The sequence below is a fragment of the Aotus nancymaae genome, unplaced genomic scaffold (assembly GCF_030222135.1).
Source record: "Aotus nancymaae isolate 86718 unplaced genomic scaffold, 86718_ANA_hifiasm-v0.15.2.pri h1tg000025l, whole genome shotgun sequence".
NCBI classification, from domain to species: domain Eukaryota; kingdom Metazoa; phylum Chordata; class Mammalia; order Primates; family Aotidae; genus Aotus; species Aotus nancymaae.
Window position 1 is genome coordinate 12053434 of NW_026988438.1, and position 19314 is coordinate 12072747.

Sequence of the window (19314 nt, forward strand, 5' to 3'; positions counted from 1 at the left end):
CCGATTTCAGGAAATCAAGGTATATAACATATCTGGTATGTGGTACTGGCTCAGCTTTTCTTTTAGTCATCTTTCCCCTGGTCCTTCAGAAATTCTGCTTTATAGGCTATAAGAGTAATAATCCTTTTACAACAAAAACTTGACCAGGCTATCCTTCTTTGCTTAAAATCCTCTAATGGTCTCCAGCTGCTCTTAGTATAGCGTTGAAAATCTTCAATCTAACCTATAAAACCTTACATGCTTTTGGTCTCTGCCTACTGCACACGCCTCATGGCACAACATTCTTGCTGTCCTTTTATACCATCCTTTTCACTTCCTAGAGTATACCCTCCTCCCCCATCACCATACCTTTGCAAATGATGTTTCCTCTTGAAGGCAGTCAACACCTGCTGATCCTTGACATCAACCACTCTCTATTTCCTCCCTAGTCCAGGTCAGGTTAGTCAGACATACACTGTCAATAAGTTGTATTCTTTCCCCTGAATCATCCATCTCTGTCTCTTCTACTGCATTATACACTCCATGAGAGCAGGTGAAGTATTTTTTTGTGTTCCATTGCACCTCTAGTCCCCAGCACAGTGGTAGGTACTTAGTAGGAAGTTAATAAATATTTGCTAAATAAATGCATGTGCTGAATGGTCCCTCTGACACTTCTCACAATTGCTATCTCCAAGTTTTACCTATTTCCTCGTGCTTCCACTTCTACCCTTCCTAGCAGAGGTTGGCTCCAGCCAAGATTAAAGTGTCTGCTATCCAAACTGGTTCTAATGATGGGCAAGAGCCCCAAAGTAAGCCATCCTAACAGAGAATTACTCTAACATACTGTCTTTCATTTATTCTGTAACTATTGATTGGGCACCTTCTATGTTCTAGGCATTGTTTTAAAGCTGGGAACACAGCAGTGAACATGAGCAGATGAAGTCTCTCGTCTAAAGAAAACCAGCACTGTAGTGATAAAATTAAGTGAAACCTTAAAGAGATTTTAAACATTTAAGAATGAGGAGGAAGAGAGGGACCTCATGTAATAGGAAGCAGCTATGATAGCAAAGAAAAGGAACAGATACTGCCAAGTAAGGGTTCATACTTGCACCCTCACAAACAAAGGAAACCTCTTAATTGAAGACATCACGAGATCTGGCCCATTTTCCCATCTCACTGAAAAATCAATGTTTAAATAAACAAATTTTTTATCTAGGCTTTCGTTCCACAATCCTATTCTTTATACCAATGGTCTGTGGTGAGCAAACTTGATGGCACATAGAAAAATCCATCTTACAAAGTTTTAGTGTAATTTTAAAAACTTTAATTTACATGACTCTCAATGCAGAATCACCAGCATTTCTTGATGTTATGCACCTAAAATATTTATACTGCCATTCACAAAATCTGATGACAGTAATTTATACAGAATCACAGAACTTGAGAGAAAAAGACTAGCAAATTCTTCTCATTTCATGTAGGAGTAAAGTGAAGACCAGATGTTTTGGTGCTTGTCCAAGGTCTCTCAACTTCCAGGTGCAAAATAAAAATGCAGGGCCCTTATTTAAAAATTATTATTATTATTTGAGACGGAGTTTGGCTCTTGTTGCCCGGGCTAGAGTGCAGTGGTGCAATCTTGGCTCACTGCAACCTCTGCCTCCTGGGTTCAAGCGATTCTCCTGCCTCAGCCTCCTGAGTAGCTGGGACTACAAGAGTCCACCACCACCACACCCGGCTAATTTTTTGTATTTTTAGTAGAAACAGAGTTTCACCATGTTGAGCAGGTTGGTCTTGAACTCCTGACTTCAGGTGATCCGCCTGTCTTGGTCTCCCAAAGCGGTGGGATTACAGGCACGAGCCACCATGCCCAGCCTAAAAATTTTTTAAATGTCAAGAAACTGATAGCAGACTGGCCATTAAAGTAAGTGCTAGCCATTCTAAATGCTGGGCTCTGTGCTACTGCACGGGTTGCACATCAGAAGACTAGCCCTGTATAGAGAGCTGCATCTATGTCTACCCTTTTAAGAAATGTATTTTTTTCACCATCTAATACACAGTATAAACAGTTCCTTGCTCGTGAACATACATCACTAAGAATTTGGTGTAAACAAAACAATCTAGAGCCAGAAATCCTACAGCCACTCCCTAGCTCAGATTCTAACAAATCTTGTAATTACTCCAAAACCATAAAACGGAGATAAAATCTATCACATTTCCATCTCACAAAGTTGTGACAATCGACTGAAATGAGCTCTTCATATCACACAGATGTTAGTATCACTACCATTCCCTTAATGAGCCCTGAAAGTTAATGTTTTTTCCAAATGCTGGAGACATTAAAAAATTAAGTGTTGAAGGGGTGCGGTATGCAATAATTACAGCTTATATTTATATCCTCACCTTCAAGTTTAACAAGTCTCACTTCCCATCAGTGGTTTCTCAGCAAAGGAAAGCAATGCTGATTCTGTGTTCATTCACCAGAATATCTGGAACAGCACTGTCCAAAAGAAGTACAGTGTGAGCCATATGATTTAAAAATTTCTAGTAGCCACATTTAAAAAGTAAAAATGGGTGGAATTAAGTTTAAAAATACATTTTATTTAGCCAACATATCAACAGCATTATCCTTTCAATATGTAATCACCACAAAAATTATCAGTAAGGATTTATATACACATATTTTTGGTACCGTGTCTGGGAAATCGGATGTGTATTTTACACTTACAGAACATCTCAATCCATGTGGCTACTGGACCGTGAAGTCCAACACACTACAATACTACTAAGTGTACAAAGTATCCAATCGCATGCTTTCTGATGTTATCTTTTACTTTTCTTACCGTGGCAAATTACAACGAGGGCGGTTAAAGAGAAATTTCCACCATCAGCATCTTCAAGGAGATGCACTGCACATATCCAAATTACCCTTAAAATATATAAAAGGCCTGCAAAAGCAGTAATTTGCTAAGCAATTCAGCAAAGTCCACAACATGTGTGAGGGTTTCATTCATCCGAAGAGAACAGAGCTCACCGGGAGATAGGCCGTTTAAGAAGCACAGTATTTCATAGGGTACAACTGGAACAGGGCACATTGCAATTCCGGGTAAAGCAGGAATGTGAGTGCGACTCTCCCGCTCCAGGCACCTGACTGAACCTCAGGGGAAAGGCTAGGCCGCCGCTCCCTACAAGCCTGCCGCGGCGAAGGCTGCAGCGTGGCCCCTGCGCCCCGAGGAGGTCCCCGCGCGCCGGTAGCTCCCTGTGAGGCCCCCGGCCGCCAGGCACGATGACCCCACAGCGCGGAACGCACTCCCCGCCGAGACGCCCAGGCCTTTCAACTAGGCTATCTTGGGCCCTTCGCTGCGATCGCAGCGCTCCCCAGAGCGGAGACGCAGCCCGAGTCGCACTCTCTGACCTGAGATAGCAGCGCCGCCGCCGCACAGCCGCTTCCGGTCAGGACACCGCCCCTCCTGTCGCAGGAGCCCGGACGCGGGCAAGATGGCGGCCGCGGCTGCGCGGCTGGTGCCCTGGACCACTGGAGCTGGGGCCCAAGACCCCACTACCAAGCCTTGGGGACGCGCAGCCGAGCCTGGGCCTTGGAAGGGGAGTTTCCCGCCGCGAGCCCCGCCCTTCCCCGCCCGGGAGGCGCCCAGCCTCGGGGCGGGGTCACTGGCCAGGAGGCCCCGCCTTCCGCCAGAAAGCCTCAGGCCCGTAGGCCCCGCCCATGGGTCTGCAGGCTGGATCCCCGGGTTCCTAGGCTGGGACTGCCTCTCAGAACCACCTCTGTCGTTTTCAAGTAAGGTCGCACACTCTACGTCACTGGGTCGATTTTAATTTCTATTAAACATATTTTTGCAAATGATGTAGTAGGAGACGAAAGATATTTGGTTAATGATTTATTCACTCATTTAGTTATTCCACAAACTTGTCTTTAGCACCTGTTATGTACCCAGCACTATGCCGGAATGCTGAGGAGACAGCAGTGAAGTGAGGAGACAGCAGTGAGGTGAAAAGACACGGTCCCGCCTGGAAACAGGCAAGGAGAGCGATGGCTTGGTAGGGCTAACACAGTGCTACACGGGAAGGACGCTCGCTCAGTGTCCGGCGTCAGCAAAACTTCCTTAAGGACCACTTGGCTGAGACGAGAAGGATGAGTATGGGATTAGCCAGGAAAGAGAACAGTGCAGTGAGAGCTGAAAGAGAAGAGCCTTCAGGACTGAGGAAGAGCACGTGCTAGGTAGGAGAAGACATAGCAGTGAGGAGGCAGTAGGTATGGATGAGTGAGCAGAGGAAGCGGAGAGAGACTAAGATGCTGACACAAAGGGTTTGGAAACCAGTTTAGTGAGTTCGGATAGACTTTTTCCTAAAGGCAGTGGTAGAGTCATCGAAAGTTTTTAATTAGGCAAGTGGTATGATCAGTTTTTGTGCAGAGAGCTGGAGGGATGGAGTATCAGAATGAGGAATGACGGAAAGGCAGGTTACCAGTGGCATGGAGAGTGGGCGTGGAGAGAAGTGAGTGCCCTGGGGAATATTTAGAAAGTGGGATGAATAGAGCTTGGTGATTGACCAAGTGAATGACCGTGAAAGAGGATTCCAGGATTTTTGTTCCCAAACCTGAGTGAATGGTGCTGCCCCAGGTGTCACACGTCTGAGCCCGAGGCAGTCTTCAGATGTCTGACAGTCTTTGCTTGTCTGTTCATGCTTAAACGTGGGTGGTCTTGGGCTTGTGGGGGTGATGGCTATAAACAGCATAACGAGCTTTAGTCCTGATGATCTTCATGGCAGATGGTTTTGGTAAGATGATGAGTTTGGGGAGAGTATTGCCTTTCCAATCCTGCCATTAGAAGAGTATAGGCTGAAGAAAGTGCTGCATTACTGAGGGGAGACACGACAGTATTTGTCATTTCAAACGCTATCTTGCCAATCTTCTCAATGGATTTGGCCCTGGCCTCAAACCCCCACAAAACCTCAGATCAATACAAATCTTTTCCTTATCCACTCCTATTATACATAGTTGAGGACAACTTTTCTGCTTGCACTCAGGAGCTGACACTGCCTCCTACTTCAGAAAGAAATATCTATTAGGTAGAATTTCCACAGCCTCCCACTACTTCCTCCTTCCCTTCTCCAACATCTTGATTCTCTCCCATTCTTGTCTTCTTTTAGGTAACAAAAAGTAAAAGGAGGAACCCTGAATATTTCTCCTCTTCTGAGACCTTGCACCATCAATTGCTCCACTTCCAAGTATCTTAGCCTCTCCATTTCTACTGGCTCTTTACTTTCAACACATACTCAAGTCATTCCAATTTTCTCTTCAAAGAAGAGGACCATATTTGCTTTCTGTAATTCCACTTCCTCCTGTCTCCCTTGAAGTCACTCCATTCAGTCCTTTGTGCCCACTATGCCACCAAAACTGCCACTAGTCAAGGTCACATATGTCCTCCATGCTGCCAGTTTCAATGGCCAAAGCTTCACCCTTGCAACTTTTGTTTTTCTTGACTACTTCCTCTCTCTTGAAATATCTCATTCACTTGGTTCCATATCATCACTTTCTTCTGGTTTGTCTTTTGTCTCTGTGACTTCACTGTCCCTTAAACATGGCAAGCATGCTCTTGCCTCAGAGCTTCTTCACTAGCTATTCCCTCTGCCTGGAATGCAGTAATCTACATGAGTCATACTCTCCCTTCACTCAGGACTCTACTCACTTGTCACTGACTACCTATAAATTAGCTCCTTTGTTATTGTCTTCATGTTATTTACCACAACTTCACATATGTTGCCGTCTCTTTACTTTCCTATAGTTGTCTATTTCTAGACTGTGTCTTTTCCTTATCCCCAGTTTTCATCCTGTTTTTTTTTTTTTTCTTTTTAGTAAGAAGAAATAACTCTACATTCAAATTTGAGCAGGACATTTGGTGACCCACTTAGACATGATATTCCTTGGCCTCCCTTTCAGCCAGGTAAGGCTATATAAAAAAGCTACAGATGTGAGTAGAACTGGGATCATGTCCCTTAAAATGAAAGCTCCTTGCTATACACTTTCTCTTCCCTCTTCCTGCTGTCTGGCAAATGGCAAAAAGAGATACATACTGGAAATGGAAGCCATGTATTAAGGAAGGCAAAGCTGTTCTCACTAGCCTAAGTCCCAAACTAATCTCAGGGAGCTGGGGCATCTTCTCCCTTGCATCGATCACAGACTTCTGGACCATTATGTAAGAGAAAATAAACTTTGTTCTTTAAAAAAGTCTTTGTTTGTTTGGCCCTGTTAGAGCAGCTTAGCTAATTCCCTAACTAAAACAGAGGAGCTTTGTCTACTTTATTTTCTACTTAATCCCCAGGATGTAAAACAGTGCCTAATAAAGAGTACCTGGTCAACAAAAGTTTGTTGAATAAATCCTAAATCAACATCTTTCTCTAGTCTACATCCCCCTCCAGCTAATGTTCTTTTTTCAACTTCCTTTTCCACTCAAGCTTTGTGAAAGTATATATTTTTTCATATTGCCACCAGTTCCTCTAAAGCCCCTAACAGGAATAAGTGACACTTTTCTCAGTCTTCTTGGAAACTGATTCCTCTTCTCCACTAAAACAACATCCTTGTGGGTAGCAATCTTTTAGTGTAGAACTTTGGATTTCCTTGAGCACCTGTTGCGTAGGTATCCAAAAAACATTTAGTGAGCTGGGTGAGTGCTTTATATCTTTTGGAAACAGTAAACCATAGCAGAGAACTTGACAGACTGGTCTGAGATGACACTAGTTGCCTTTACTAAACATGTGTTTTACAGTAGATCCTAAAGCTGCTGTAGTTCAGTCTCAGTATTTTGTTTTAAATTTAAACTTTTGTATCCCTAATAGGATTTTTTTTTTTTTTTTTTTTTTTTTTTTTTTTTTTTTGAGATGGAGACTCTCTCTGTCGCGTAGGCTGGATTGCAGTGACGCAGTCTCGACTCACTGCAACCTCTGCCTCCCGGGTTCAAGTAATTCTCCTGCCTCAGCCCCCCAAGTAACTGGGATTACAGGCATGCGCCACCACGCCCAGCTACTTTTTGTATTTTCAGTAGAGACAGTGTTTCACCGTGTTGGTCAGGCTGGTCTCAAACTCCTGACCTCTAGTGATCCACCTGCCTTAGCCTCCCAAAGTGTTGAGATTACAGGAAGGAGCCACCGCGCCCGGCCAGGATGTTCTTTTTCAGCTTCTTCATTTATGCTGTGGTTATCAGGACAGTATTTTTGTTACGGTTTTAAAACAAAAAGGATAGCAGTTGAAGGACAGCCAATTTATTCCTTATTTACAGCTGCTCCTGGCAGCAATTCAGTTACTACAGTACTGGAACATTTTGCGGAGTCTGTGACTGGCTAATCCCAATTCTTTTTATTTCCACATAAACAAAATCATTCTGTATCTGAGAGCAAGTTTCGCTTTTAGATGGAGGCTGAGGAGGTATCAAGCTGAAATGAAGGCGCTGTAAACATGTGCAATGGCTTAGGAAATCTTTTCACAAAGGTTGAATATCAGAAGATCTGAGATATCTTAAAATACTGGCCTTCAAAATGTTTTCTAGCATATACCCAAATACATTTCTAAAATCAGTACACTTCTTCATACATTTTGGGATTAACATTGTCAAAATCAATTTACATAGTTGTCAAGTATATGATTTCTAATATTTTTTAAATCTTTAAATTGTAAACAAAACAGAGCTAGGCATGGTGGCTCGCACCTATAATCCCAGCACTTTAGGAGGCTGAGGCTGGTGGGTCACCTGAGGTCAGAAGTTCAAGACTAGCCTGACCAACATGGTGAAACCATATCTCTATTAAAAAATACAAGCAAGATATTAGCAAGGCATGGTGGTGCACACTTGTAGTCCCAGCTACTCAGGAGGCAGGAAACTCACTTGAAACCAGGAGGCGGAGGTTGCAGTGAGCCAAGACTGTGATACTGCACTCCAGCCTGGGCAACAGAGAGAGACCCTGTCTCAAAAAAAAAAAAAAAAAAAAAATGGGTTTGGAAAAATTTGATAAAATATATCACGTGAATTCAGATTTACCTCAATAACAAGATTTACGTTTAAATAGGACAAAGAAGATTTTTTTAAAACTTTTGTTTTAGGTTCATGGATACATGTGCAGGTTTGCTATATAGGTAAACTCGTGTTATGGGGGTTTGTTGTACAGATTATTTAGTTACCCAGGGATTAAGCCTAGTTCCTGTTAGTTATTTTTCCTGATCCTCTGCCTCCTTCCCTCCACTCCTGGTAGGCCCCAACGTCTGTTGTTTCCCGCTATGTGTCCATGTGTTCTCATCTTTTAGTTTCCACTTATAAATGAGAACATGCAGTATTTTGTTTTTTGTTCCTGCATTAGTTTGCTAAGGCTAATGACCTCCAGGTCCATCCATGTTCCTGCAGAGGACATGATCTCATTCATTTTTACGGCTGCATAGTATTCCATGGTGTATATTTAGCACATTTCCTTTATCCAGTCTACCATTGATGGGTGCTTAGGTTGATTCCTTGTGTTTGTTATTATGAATAGTACCACAGTAAACATACATGTGCATGTGTCTTTATAATAGAATGATTTATATTCCTTTGGATATATATCCAGTAATAGGATTGCTGGGTCAAATGATAGTTCTGTTTTCAGGTCTTTAAGGAATCGCTACACTGTTTTCCACCATTGATGAGCTAATTGATACTCTCATTAACAGTGTGTAAGTATTCCTTTTTCTTGGCAACCTTGCCAGCATCTGTTATTTTTTGACTTTTCAATAACAGCCATTCTAACTAGTATGAGATGGTATCTCGTTGTGGTTTTGATTTGCATTTTTCTAATGATCAGTGATGAGCTTTTTTTTCATTTGCTTGTTGGCCACATGTATGTCTTCTTTTGAAAAGTGTCTGTTCATATCCTTTGCCTACTTTTTAATAGGGTTTCGTTCTTGCTCATAAATTTGTTTCAGTTCCTTATAGATGCTGGATATTTGACCTTTATCAGTTGCATAGCTTGCAAAATTTTTCTCCCTTTCTGCAGGTTGTCTGTTTACTCTGTTGATAGTTTCTTTTGCTGCACAGAAGCTCTTTAGTTTAATTAAATCCCATTTGTCAATATTTGCTTTTGTTGCAGCTGTTTTCGGTGTCTTTGTCATGAAATCTTTGTCCGTTCCTACATCCAGAATAGTATTGCCTAGGTTGTCTTCCAGGGTTTTTATAGTGAGTTAATTTTTGTGTATGGTATAAGGAAGGGATCTAGTTTCAATCTTCTGCATATAGCTAGCCAGTTATCTCAGCACCATTTATTGAATAGGGAGTCCCTTCCCCATTGCTTATTTTTGTCAGCCTTGTTGAAGATCAGATTGTTGTAGGTGTACAGCCTTATTTCTGGGCTTTCTATTCTGTTCCATTGGTCAATGTGTCTGTTTTTGTACCTGTACCTTTCTGTTTTGGTTACTGTAGCCCTGTAGTATGGTTTGGAGTCATGTAGTGGGATGCCTCCAGCTTTGTTCTTTTTGATTAGGAGTGCTTTGGCTATTCAGGCTCTTTTTTGGTTCCATATGAATTTTAAAATAGTTTTTTCTAGTTCTGCAAAGAATGCCTTTGGTAGTTTGATAGAAGTAACATTGAATCTCTAAATTGCTTTGGGCAGTGTGGTCATTTTAACAATATTGATTCTTCCTATCTATGAACATGGAACATGTTTTTCATTTGTTTGTGTCATCTCTGATTTCTTTGAGCTGTGTTTTGTAGTTCTCCTTGTAGAGATCTTTCACCTTTCTGGTTAGCTGTATTCCTAGGTATTTTACTCTTTTTTTTTTTTTCTGGCAATTGTGAATGGGATTGTGTTTGCGATTTGGCTCTTGGCTTGACTGCTGTTGGTATATAGAAATGCTGTTGATTTTTGTGCATTGATTCTGTATCCTGAGACTTTGCTGAAGTTATTTATAAGCTGAAGGAGCTTTTGGGTAAAGACTATGGGGTTTTCTACCTATAGGATTGTGTCATCTGCAAACAGGGATAGTTTGACTTCTCTTCCTATTTGGATGCCCTTTCTTTCTTTCTCTTGCCTGATTGCTCTAGCTAAGACTTCCAATACTATGTTGAATAGGAGTGATGATGGAGGGCATCTTGTCTTGTGCTGATTTTCAAGGGAAATGCTTCTAGCTTTTGCCCATTCAGTATGATGTTGGCTGTGGGTTTGTCATAGATGGCTGTTATTATTTTGAAGTATGTTCATTCCATACCTAGTTTATTGAGAGGTTTTTTTTTTTAAAAAAAAACATGAAGCGATGTTGAATTTTATCAAAAGCTCTTCTGCATCTATTGAGATAATCATGGTTTTTGGTCTTTAGTTCTATTTATGAGACAAATCACGTTTATTGATTTGCATATGTTGAACCAACCTTGCATTGCAGAGATAAAACCTACTTGATCATGGTAGATAGCTTTTGATGTTCTTCTGGATTTAGTTTGCCAGTATTTTGTTGAAAATTTTTGCATCAAGGTTCATCAAAGATATTGACCTGAAGTTTTCTTTTTTTGTTGTGTCTCTGCCAGGTTTTGGTATCAGGATGATGCTGGCTTCATGGAATGAGTTAGGAAGGAGTCCCTCTGCCTCAATTTTTTTGAATGGTTTCAAGTAGAAATGGTACCAGCTCTGGTAGAATTCATCTATGAATCTGTCTGGTCCTGGGCTTTTATTTTTATTTTTTTAATTGGTAGTCTGCTACTAATTCCATTTCAGAGCTTGTTATTGGTCTATTCAGGGATTCAACTTCTTCCTGGCCCTTGGGAAGGTGTATGTGTCCAGGAATTTATCTATTTCTTTTAGATTTTCTAGTTTATGTACATAGAGGTGTGCATAATGTTCTCTGATGGTTATTTATATTTCTGTGGAGTCAATGGTAATGTCCCTTTTGTTGTTTCTAATTGTGCTTATTTGGATCTTCTCTTTTTCTTTTTTATTAGTCTAGCTAGTGGTATATTTCATTAATTAAAAAAAAAAACTCCTGGATTCACTGATCTTTTGAATTTTTTTTTGTGTTTCAATCTCATTTAGCTCATCTCTGATTTTGGTTATTTCTTGTCTTCTGTTAGCTTTGGGGTCAGTTTGCTCTTGGTTCTCTAGTTCTTTTAGTTGTAGATGTTAGGTTGTTAAATTGAGATATTTCTAACTTTTTAATTTGGGGATTTAGTGCTATAAATTTTCCTCTTAACACTGCCTTATCTGTGTCCCAGAGATTCTGGTACATTGTATCTTTGTTCTTACTAATTTAAAAGCGCTTCTTGATTTCTGCCTTAATTTTATTATTTACTCAAAAGTCATTCTGGAGTAGGTTACTCAGTTTCCATGTAATTGTATGGTTTTGAGCAAGTCTCTTAGTCTTGATTTCTAATTTGATTGCGCTGTGGTCCAAGAGAGTGGTTATTATGATTTCAGTTCTTCTTCATTTGCTGAGGAGAGTTTTGGGTCCAATTATGTGGTTGATTTTAGAGTATGCACCATGTGATGATGAGGAAAAATATATATTCTGTTGCTTTTGGATGGAGAGGTCTGTGGATGTCTATCAGGTCCATTTGATCTATTGCTGAGTTCAGGTCCTGAATATCTGTTAATTTTCTGCCCAGCGATCTGTCTAATACTGTCAGTGGGATGTTGAAGTCTCTCATTATTATTGTGTGGGAGTATAAATCTCTTTGAAGGTCTCTATGGACTTGTTTTGTGAATCTGGATGCTTGTGTGTTGGGTGCATATATATTTAGCATAGTTAGGTATTCTTGTTAAATTGAACCCTTTATCATTATGTAATGTCCTTCTTTATCGTTTTTGATCTTGTGGTTTAAAGTCTGTTTTGTCTGAAATTGAGATTGCAACTCCTATTTTTTTCTGTTTTTCATTTGCTTGGAAAGATTTTTCTCCATTTTTAATTTTGAGATGGGTCTCTTGAAGACAGCATACCAATAGATCTTGGTTCTTTATCCAGCTTGCCATGATGCCTTTTAATTGGGGAACCTGAAGCCATTTACGTTCAAGGCTAGTATTTTTTCCTATCCATATTTTGGCTCAAAATTAATATTTTGAATTCTATTTTTGTCATTTCAGACATCTCAGCCTAGTTCAGAACCCTTGCTGGAGAGGTGGTGTGGTCATTTGGAGAAAAGAAGGCACTCTGGCTTTCTGAGTTGTCAGAGTTCTTGGGTTGGTTCTTTCTCATCTTTGTGGGTTGATGTTTCTTCAATCTTTGAGGTTGCTGACCTTTGGGTGTTTTTTTCTTTCACCCAGTATGGTGACCTTGAGGGTTTGGTTGTAGTATAAGATGGATTCAGCCAACTGGCTTTGGTTTTGGAAGATTTTAGGGGGCCAATGCTGAAGCTCTCAACTCCTGGACTGTGTGCTGTAACTCCGGGGGACTTGTATTGGGCCCTGATGTTGTTCACTGAATCCTTGAGGTTAGGAATCCACCGTATGAGGGGTGAGGTGGGGAGGTGAGGTGGTTCAGATTGCATTCACTACACTCTAATGGGTAGTGTTAGCCAAAGCATTTTATAGTGCAGTAACACTGGGATCCATCCTCATCTGCACATGACAGCAGCAGTGGCAGCAGAAGCACAGTGAGGTGCATGCTTGTTGGCTGAAGCAGGGTACTAGTGGGTGCTGGGGTACCTGCTTCCGTATGGGCATTCACCACAGTGGCAGAGGCAGCACTGCTGGGTGGGGGTAGGTGGTGTTTGCAGGCAACTGTGCATGCAGTCATGCTGCTGGTGGTGTTAGCATGTGGGTAGAGTGCTGGTGGTCACAGGACTGTGTGTTCTCTGTGTGCTGCAGGCAAGGGGAGAATCCACTGTTCTCTGTACCTAGTTTCACGCCCAGGGCAGTGTTGGCACAAGGGCAGGGCACTGGTGGGAGTAGGGCTGGCTGGCTCTGTGCCTGCCAAGACACCAACTGCAATGGTGGTGGTGGTGGGGTGGGGTAGGGTGGAGTGCATTCTAACTGCAGCAGTAGCAGGGCAGGGAGCATGCACACACTGCAGTGGTGGGCAGGTAAGGCAAAACCTGCTCATGCACATGTGCTCTGGGAAAGCAATGCCCGGGCTTGCTGTGGGCCTGGGGGAACTGCAGTGTAGGGAGGGAGCAGGCAGGCCATGGGGGCCACCTCTCTGGAGCTGTCTACCAGTCAGGCATGGTCTGCCAGTGCAGAAGCTGTGAAGTGAGCCCTCAGGGCACCTGAGGCTGCTCTGCAAGCAGGTGTGGTGAAGCTGGGTCTCTGAGAGAGGCCAGCAGACAAAGAGGTGCTCAGGTTGAACTGGCTCCATATGATGGGCAAGATCACCCTGCAGAGTTCAGATCTTACAGTTTCCCTAGGGCTTAAGTCTCCTATGGGAACAAGTTGAGCCTGGAAAAATGGGCTTCCCTGGGTGTGCTCCATTACAGCTTCTCCTGCACCAAACCCTCTAGGCTCTGCCTCAGCTGATGTGCTGTCCCTACCACTTCTCTAAGCAGCTCTTCCTGCCAACTCGAGTGTCTATGCTGGTCAAGGGGGTCTCCTCCTGCTGGGATTCCAGAGGCCTGTGGTGGGAATGGGTTGCTCCTTTCCAGTTAAATTCACCCATTTCCCTGGAGACAATGGGGCCAGGAATGAGTCCCAGTGTGTGGTAATCTCATGCACAGTTCTTAGCTTCTTCCTCCTTCAGCCCAGCTTTCGTGTCTTCCCTCCATCTACTCTAGGTGCATTCCCTCTGAAGATCTGTTAGGCGTGCTCTAGTCCTCTTGGTTCCTTGGTGGCAGCTGTTCTACCTGGCTGTGTCTGGTCAGCCATCTTGTCCTCCCACCAGAATTTTTTTTTTAAATATCAGGTAGAAAAATAGTTTGATTGCTTTGAGTTTTATGTAGCTTTGGACTTTTAAAATGTCAGAATGTATTTACTTACGAAAAGTGATTTGGAAAATTATGACTTTGGTTTAATTATTGGTAATTACACTGTCATTCTCTTACTCTTGTGTATTGAACTAGGTCCAGAATCAAGTTTATGTAGATCCCGAACATGTTATGAGAATCTGATTGGTATTTGTCACCTGTATTTAAAGATTAGCATTGGATTATTTCACATTGCATGCTTGTATCAAAACATCTTATGTATCCCACAAATGTATACACATACTATTTAAAAAAATAGTACACAAACATTTTTAAAAAGGTTTATAAAAATAAATGAATATATATTAACATTGGAATATTTCACAGTTGTCAATGTGGATTGTTTCCACCAATAACCACTGCTTGATCTATATAATTAAAGTTTGTAACAAAAATTTTATGATTAAGCTGTTCTTCAATTGTAGGAAGTTTTACACTATTCTATTTTTTATTCTTTAACTTGTATTTCCATTCCACTTTTTCCCACTGGATTATTTATTTATTTAAAAAACAATTATATAAATATATAGCATCTATTCTGTGTCAGAGATTTTTAAATACAGACCCATTTAACATACCATGTCAGCTTAGGTTTCCTGGGAACCGATTCTAAGATGGAGACTAGGATGTAGGATATTCATTAGGGAGTATTGTTTGGATCAGCACCTGAGGATGGAAGAGGAAGAAGGGAAATTAGGCAGAAGGGGAAATTGAGCAGCTATGCAATACCAAAAAAAGGCCTCAGACAGCCCATGGGTAACTCTGAAATTGGACTGGTCCTCCAGAGTTGTCCTGAGCTGAGGGCTTGGGCACAGGCCTTTATACTATTCCATTGATGTGGATGTGTAATTGAATGTGAACTGTGCCTTGAGAGAGGCATGATTTTGAGTGAGGCAATTTCCTCGGGTAGGGCAGTCCCCAAAGAAAGCTAACAGCTGAGGCTGTCTGCTGGCAGCACTACCCAGAGCTGAAGGAAGAAGTCACTAATGACTGAAAAAAAATCTGGAGGTGCATCACAGGGTCTGCCACATCTTCATCACAACTTTATGAGGATAATACTATTAATTTTCCTATTTTGCAGATGAGAAAACTGAGGCACAGAGAGGTGAAATAAGTTAGGTAAGCTCATACGTTTCTTAAATGGTTGTGCTGGGATATAAACTCAGACAATCTGGCACCAGCATTGTGCTTCTAACCACTGGGTCACGCACTGGCCAATGGAATTGCTTTTTGATCTAATTATATGCTGTCATTAAAATAATCTTTTAAAGCAGGAGTTAGCAAACTTTTTGTAAAGAGCCAGATTGTAAATATTTCCAGCTCTTCAGGCTATGCTGCCTTTGTCACAACTATTCAGTTTTGCTCTTGGAGTGCAAAGGCAGCCATAGATAGTACATAAACAAATGTCCATGGCTCTGCGCCCACAAAACTACAGAAACAGGTGGTGGGCTGGAGTAGCTTGACCTCTGTCTTAGAAAACTATTTAAAGATAGAGGAAACACTATGGTTTACTGTTACAGGAATGGAATATTACTGAATGAAATAATTATAATGATCCTAGCCTTATTTTGAAAGGGTAAGTTTTAACAGTAGATTTCTCTGTGTGGTAGGTTTAAAAGTGATCATTATTTTCCTCATTGTGCTTTTCTGTGTTTTCTAAATTTGAATATAATTGTTATGCACATTATAATATAAAATGTTTTTCATGAGAAAAAAACGAATGTTATGTTATTTTTAAGAGTATAATTGGAGGGATTAGAATGCTAAATTCCATAATAGACACATCATAATCCTATACCCACAAAGTTAAGGCACAAATAAGATTCAAGCAGCATATTAGATGCTTTATTAACTGGAGCAATTTTAGCATGATGACTGCAACATGGGCAATGCTAACATTTCCTGCCTTGCTCATTACTTTTTCACAGGGTCTCTGTTTCATTTGTGGGTAATTTGGTGCATTTCTTCTAATGTGCAATGAAGCACTAAAGTAGCAGCTATCAAAATTGTTCTCAAATTGGCACCATTAGTCCCAGTAAAACCACAGTCATTTTACTGCCTGATCTCTATCCCTCATTGAACAGGACTTGAGTAAATCACATTTGGGATTTTGAAACAGATGATGTGGCTTCATTCTGTCAGTCTCTCTGCTCCCACAGCTACTGACCTGCTTTAGGTCTTAATTACTCCTCACCCAGACTGTAGTCTCCCCAGTTGGCCTCTGGCTCCCTGGTTCCTACCCATTTATTCTAATTCATCTTTTCTGTGAGGCCAGATTGATTCCTCTGAAGCATACGTGAAGCTACCCTTTACTTAGAAGCTTCTATTGGTTAACATTCCCTATAGATCAATATCCATACTCCTCAGCCTTGACTTAAGGTGTCCATGTTACAAGTCATAATGGTTGAGAGATGAGAAAAAAACTTGTATTTTCAATGAATCAAATTAACTTTATAATTAGACCCAAAGCAGTTATATAAACAGTTTTCTGTTGGTAGTAAAATAAGAAAAAGATTTCCAGAATAAGAACTGGAAAGTAGATGTTTCTTAGACTTCGAAGACAATGTGTTCAGGGCCAGGATCATTTTGAGAAAAAGACTGGGTCACAGAAAAATCAAAGCATATTTGATTGTCCTGAGTCAGTAATTTGGACTATTTCAGATGTAAGGTACAATGTGTAACTGGAAAACCTTCAGATGGATAACAGACTTGATTCACATGCTCTAAATTTTGGAACATTAGCAGCTCATTTGAGAAGCTAAGCCTGACTTTCTTGGCTAAGTATAATCATAACCCAAGGAAGCAATGAAAGAGAGAAAAAAACCCAGAAGCATAAGGAGAGCCAGAATTAGAATCAGAACAGGGATGATGTGGACACAAATTTACTCCCAAAGTTTTACTTCCAGAGTCTTTTTATGACTTTTACACTATTCAGTTTTATAATTATTGTTCTATTGGTATATTTTGTCCTCTTTTTGAAAAATATTTCAAAGAATCTGCTACTTTAAACTTGAGAAGAGGGATTCAGTTTGCAACAGTGCTTAAGAGAAATCTCATTTACTAAATTAATAGATGTTCAATATGTTCGTTGTATAAATGAGGTAAGTATAGTTAATTATTTAAAGATTAGTAAATTACATATAATGGTGACTATCTCTTCATGTAACATGTATAAAAGCATCTGAAACTTTTTTAAAGGGTTATCAACACGAGGTTGTCCGTATCTACTCTGGCCCAACATATTTTTTCCCACTTGATTTCTTAATTCATACTAGAGCCATCCCACCGAATTGTTTCCAATGACTTTTCCATAGCACTTTCCTTATAACATGCTTTTGTTCCTTCCCCCACCTCCACCGGCCCCCAGAATGCCCTTCTCCAAGACTTAGAAAATTCAAATGCTATCCATCCCTCAAGATACATCCCTCCAGCCCCTCCTTGAACTCTCCTGCAGCTCGAAGTAACATCTATCTCTGTCTGGACTCCTTAGCACGTTGCTTTACCTCCTTTAGTCCCATCTCTTTACGAACACACACACACACACACACACACACACACACGTACACAGAGAGTATTATAATACTATTACCTATTATATTACATTATATTATTGTAGTTCTACTGTGAATTCCTTGAGGATGGGATAAATTTTACAGTCATCACTGTTTCTCTCATAATTTGTTGAATCAAAAAATGATGCATGATGAAAAATTATACAATATATACATTCTTTTATTCCAACTGAAAATTTAAAAATGTTACTGTTAAAACAATATTGAATGACATATAATAAAATTCAAATATTTCTACCATGCACAATTTTCATTTCTCTGTGCTCTTGCAACATTTATTCAAGTTCATACACAGCACATTTGTTTGTGTAACAGGATGTTAAAAATAGACTTTGTTACCTGTAGTTTTTGCTAAAGCTCTGCTAGACTGGAACAGAACAATAGGTGGTGAATACTCCATTCCTCAGTCAGATGCTACTACCTATGCAGAGCTGGAAAAGATTTTGCAACCTGAAGATCCAACCATTTCTGAGAGATATAAAGGGACTAAAAAGTCTGGAAGAGATTTCTTTGGAGAAATTCATTTTCTGTGAGTCTCACTCCTAATTCCCTTAGGAGATATCTGGGGGTGAGGAGTAGGTGTTGTTCTACACAGAGAGCTTGATCTGTGCATCTTGGAAGATGGAGGTGGGTAGGGAACAGGGCGAGCTGCTTTTGGGCCCATGCCTTAAAACGCAGGTACTGGGGCTGGCTGGTTCTAAAGGCCAAGAGGTGAGGCGCACCTGTGGGGAATAACCTTCGCTCTCAGAGTTTGTCAGGATAGAGGATATGTGAGCCTTGCCCTGCAGGTGGGATGTGGACTACAAGGGTGAGAGTCAGCTTAGAGAAATCTGAAGAACTATCTACCAGGACTGAGGTGACCACAGCAAGAGATGTTGGAGGTATTCTGCTGGGAACAAGATGGTGTGAGGTAGAGATTGTATTTTATATCTGCTAGAGAAGAGATCTTGCATTAAGACCAGCATTAAGAGAATTTCAGATGAGCAATCCCTGGTAAAGCAGAGTCTCCAAAGAATGCATACAAGCTCTGCAGTGAAAAAGAGATCACTTGAATAACTCCCAAAATCAAAACAAGGCAGTGACTTGCTAAGCAGATCTTTCCTGTCTTCTACCTGGAAGTGTGTGAAACTGCGATTCATGAGTTTGGGCAAGGCAGAGAGACACAAAGTGGGGAAATGGAAAAGTTGACTGTGCCCCCTTTCCTACTGCAGTATTCCAGAGAAGAAACTTCAAGCTCAGAATTTTGGCTACTCCCTGAGATAAACATTTAAATTATTGGAACAAGAGAGTTTTTATAACTAAATTTGAAAGAAGTGACTTTTTATATCAAAGACCAACCCAAAGATTCATGACCACTGCTTGTGATTTCATCCATGTGGCAAGGAAAATCCTTCCCCCCTGCCCCAATAGAAAGGGCAGTGGGGGAAAAATAAAGTTGTTTTATGATGCATCCTATGGAGTTCTGCTCTTTTGACAGAGTGGTACCATTTAACTATAATCAGGATGAGCAAACCATTTTATTAAACTAACATTTTAAATCTTTAGTAAATATACTACAAACTGCAAAATAAAAATAATTTTTCAACTCTACACAAAGATGTTAATTGCATAAACAGTGAGATGTTACAGGGCAGAGACCTATAGTTCTTCAGGTTGTACATTAAACATCTCCATGGATGGTCAGTTGCATCCTAGCTATTCTGACAGTTATCAGGTAGCAAGGGTTTTGAGGAAGGGGCACTTTTCTAATCTGGGGTAGAAGAAGGAATAATACCATGTATCCCAAGGAATATTCATACATAGTGTATCAATTAAGCAAGTGCTCAGACTATTAACAATATTACTATGTGATGAAT

General features: G+C 40.8%; 2 protein-coding genes across 9 annotated transcripts in view; one reads left to right on the forward strand and one right to left on the reverse strand.

The window, feature by feature from the left end:
• MIOS (meiosis regulator for oocyte development) overlaps positions 1 to 3467 on the reverse strand; it is a 49895-nt gene extending 46428 nt beyond the window's left edge. For 3 of the 5 annotated variants that reach the window (XM_064380371.1, XM_012450753.3, XM_064380370.1), the window contains exons 1-2: positions 2820 to 2961; positions 2380 to 2476 (exon numbers count right to left, since the gene is read on the reverse strand). The gene's annotated coding sequence lies outside the window, so the exon portion shown is untranslated. Of the gene's footprint in view, positions 1 to 2379; positions 2477 to 2819; positions 2962 to 3010; positions 3142 to 3391 lie in introns of those variants that run through there. The other 2 variants (XM_012450754.2, XM_012450755.3) reach the window with 2 other exon arrangements.
• Positions 3468 to 3700: 233 nt separating this feature from the next.
• Positions 3701 to 19314, forward strand: part of COL28A1 (collagen type XXVIII alpha 1 chain) — a 201272-nt gene continuing 185658 nt past the window's right edge. For 2 of the 4 annotated variants that reach the window (XM_021674199.2, XM_021674202.2), the window contains exons 1-2: positions 3701 to 3772; positions 5849 to 5936. The gene's annotated coding sequence lies outside the window, so the exon portion shown is untranslated. Of the gene's footprint in view, positions 3773 to 5173; positions 5221 to 5848; positions 5937 to 14967; positions 15006 to 19314 lie in introns of those variants that run through there. The other 2 variants (XM_064380376.1, XM_064380375.1) reach the window with 2 other exon arrangements.